Raw genomic sequence first — 3524 nt, forward strand, 5'->3', positions numbered from 1 at the left:
GAGCTTGGCTTCCGTGGGGGGGAGGACCCTGGAGCCTTCAGGCGGTTTTGGATCTCTGTGCAAGAGGCCCACTGGAAGTTTGGGAAGGCCAGAGCCAGAGGCCAGAGGGACCTCTGTGTCACAGAGCCCTCATGCCACCTGCTGCAGCTGGGAGAGTTGGTGGGTGGGCTGAGGGGGTGGGACTTTTGCTCAAAGCCAGGAGGAGGGATGGGCCCTGATCTGGTTCAGCCGCCCCAAACCAGTCAAAGGGTGTTAATGCGGCGGGAGGGAGGCACACGGGCTCTTGCTCCAAAGTTGTCCAACCTGTAGAGGCAGACTGAGAACCCCAGTAGAGCCAGATGGAAGCTCCCAGCGGAGGCTGCCTGGGCCACCAAGGAGGAAGAACTGGCTGCCCAGCCCTCTCCACAGGAGCTTGCGGAGGTGGCCTGTGGGGACCCAAGAAACAGAAGAGGTGGTTTCTCAAGGTCCAGGGACTCCCTTGGCCTGGCAAAACAGACAATGCACCAAAGATCCCACAGACGAGAGCAGGCGAGGGACAGGTTTGGGCAGCGCCGGCAGCCAAGGTGTGCAGGCAAATAGCTCACTTTGATTCTGCCTCACAACCACTTCCTGTTTATTTAAGACCAAAGAGCCAAGCCTGCCTTGTCTTGGGAGGGGGCAGAATGAGACAGCGGCCTCCAGTAGTGAACAACACGCCCCCATGAACAGGCCAGCTCTTCCAGGTCCCCAGGGCATCCCAGTGGGGTTTTGGTCTGGGGCCTAAAGGGAAATGGACAGAGTAGACATGTGTTCACACAGAGTAGACATGCACATTCAACTGCCTAGTCCAGTGGTTTTCAAGCAGTGTGCTGTGGCACCCTGGGTGCCTTGAATGATGGGCAGGAGTGCTGTGGGCAACACTGGCCTCCATCCCTTCCCACCCCCATGCCCTCTCTTGTCTCTGCCTCCCCAAGGCTTGCACAACTGTTTGTTGCAGCAGCCCTGGCTACAAGCTCCCCAGGCGCATGGTGCCTGTGGGGCTGGCCAGGAGCCGGGAACTCATAAAGGTTGAAAACCTCTGGCCTAAGGCATGTGTGTTACCCAGGAGATTGCAGCCAGAGAGATATGAAAAGAAGATCCGTTCCATTGTCTGGTGAGATCACCTCCTGGTTCGCATGGAGCAGCAGTTTCCAGCAGAGCCCAGAGACAGAAGCGCCTAGCTGTATTGAGGCAGCACCAGGTGTTGAAATTTTGCACCCCTAACAAATAATTTTGTGCCCAGGGCAGCTGACCCTGCAGCCCCACTCACACTGCACCACAACCAAGAACCACATCACCTGAGGGATTGTGGTGGGACTTTGATAGAACTGAGAAACAACTGTTTTGCCCATCACCCTTTAGCAAAACCCAGCTGTGCTTTGCCCTTTAAGAAACCACATTGACTCCACTGGTGTTAATTGGCTAACAGGAGAAGAGCTATCAGAAGCCTAAAGTGCCTTTTTCTGCAGTCTTCGTTCAATAAATCAGGCTGCAGGATGTTCCCTGAGTGCCTGGTGCCAGAAGAGACTAGATATACTCTGAGTAGATGTTTGTTAGATACAAGCCAGAGTGCCCCCCAGCACACAGAAGGAGAAATGGAGCCATGAAATTGTCTGCATGATACAAAGGAAGGAAATCTCTGGGCATATACTGAGTGCAATGACACCAGCTGCACCTGTGCTACTAAGACTTTTAGAATATTAATAAACTCACAGGAATTTTTTGAATATGAGCCTTGAATGGAGAGGGATTCAAGAAACTAGTGTGTGCCAGCAGCAGGGGACACTCTCCACGTGTGGAAGGTTAATGATTTAACTATGACACCTGCTGTCTGCCCAGTGTGCAAGTACAGGCACCCGCAGAGTGAAGTCTGCAACAGGACTTCTTGAAAACGGAAAACCACAGCACTTCAAAGACTGCAATGTGAACACAGCCTGAGACAGGACTTAGCTCTGCAAAAGCCAGGCTGACTGCGCCTCAGCAGGACTTGTTCTTCCGCATACCTGTCAATTCTACCTTTCATGAAGCTTCACAGAGGTTTTCCTGGAACAGACATGAAGCAAACCGGGCTGCAACTGCACAGATCCCTATTCCAAAAATGGGTTTTCTTTTGGCCAGTTTCCAGTTCTCAGGTACTAAGGCTGATCTTAGGGACAAGCTGTGTTTTTATCGGCTCATCAGCAGAAGAGAGATGCCCCCCACCCCCAGGACTAGGAGTTGTGAGGGGAGAGACACTCTGGTAGCGGGGGGGGGGGGGGGTTTCACCTGTGGCCACCCAACCTCCAGCCCAAGGAACCTTCAGAAGGGAGTTGCCGCCATGGGCCTTGAGTGCACTGGCCTTTTAATGAGCTGAGCAAAATGGAATATTAGGAGTCACGGGGTGGGAAGAGTGTGCGCATGAACTTAACAGTGCTTGCTTTTCTCTTTTGACTGCTATTCTGTTAGTGTTGTTGATATTTATTTTATGTTGGCATCCCTGTCTTGAGTGTGCCTTTGGGGACGAAGACAAACCGCTGTGTTAGCAGCACCCAAGTGAGCTCCCCGGGGTGGAAGCCTGGTCAGAGCGTAGGGAGGTGGTGGGATGGATGCTCAGACCACAAGGTGGGGCTCTCTGGTGGGGCCCAAAGGAAAGCGGAGCAAGACTCTTGGCACCAGCGTGGCTGCAGGAGTTGCTGGAAGGAGGAGCATGAGGTGAGATCCGCTCCGCATTTGTGCAGGGTCTACTCCCGAGTATTTCCTTCTCCCAAAGAAATCCCACAAGGCAACGGAGGTTTGGGCTCAGAGTTTTCCTTCTCCTAGATGGGCTCTCTTCCCAGGTGGATGAGCCCCATCTGACCCTAATTTGTTAATCATATAATATTATTTTTGCTTTAATTATGATGCTTTTGTCAGAAGTTGCTGTTATAACAGTGTTTTATAGATTGCAGTTGTTTCCCTGATGATTTGTTAATTATCCTAAAGGATTTATGCTGTGTTTGTGATGATGTTCTATCCTGCTATTGCTATTTGTTGTTTGTAAGTCGCTTTGGGGCTCATTTGAATGAAAAGTGACAGAGAAATAGGTTCAACTGATCAATCAATTCCACATCTGGAATTTAGTCCAAGATTTTGACTAAACATTAGGAAGAACTTCCTGAGGGTCAGTGCTGCTCAGCGGTGAAACGAGTGACCTTGGAGGAAGGTGACAGAATCTCCTCCATGGGAGGTTTTTCAACAGAGGCTGGATGGTCATCTCTCAGCCATTCCTGAATTGCAGGGGTGGACTGGATGGCCCTTTGGGGTCCCATGCAACTTTACAATTCTGTGGTCTGTGTTCTCCATGGACTCTCAGCTGGGCCCCATCTGGACCAGTCCATTTTTCTGCTTTCAAAAGGCGGGGAGCTTTCCCTGCCCATGTCCCCTGGTTTTCAATCCCAAGGAGCCCCCGGCCACCCCCCACCGCCCCAAAGGCAAGTGGAGCCTCTTTTGGCAGGCAGGCAGGCAGAGCCCAGCACCCGAGCGAGGAG

The sequence above is a fragment of the Podarcis gaigeae genome (genome assembly GCF_964106915.1).
Source record: "Podarcis gaigeae genome assembly, chromosome: 7".
Lineage (NCBI taxonomy): Eukaryota > Metazoa > Chordata > Lepidosauria > Squamata > Lacertidae > Podarcis > Podarcis gaigeae.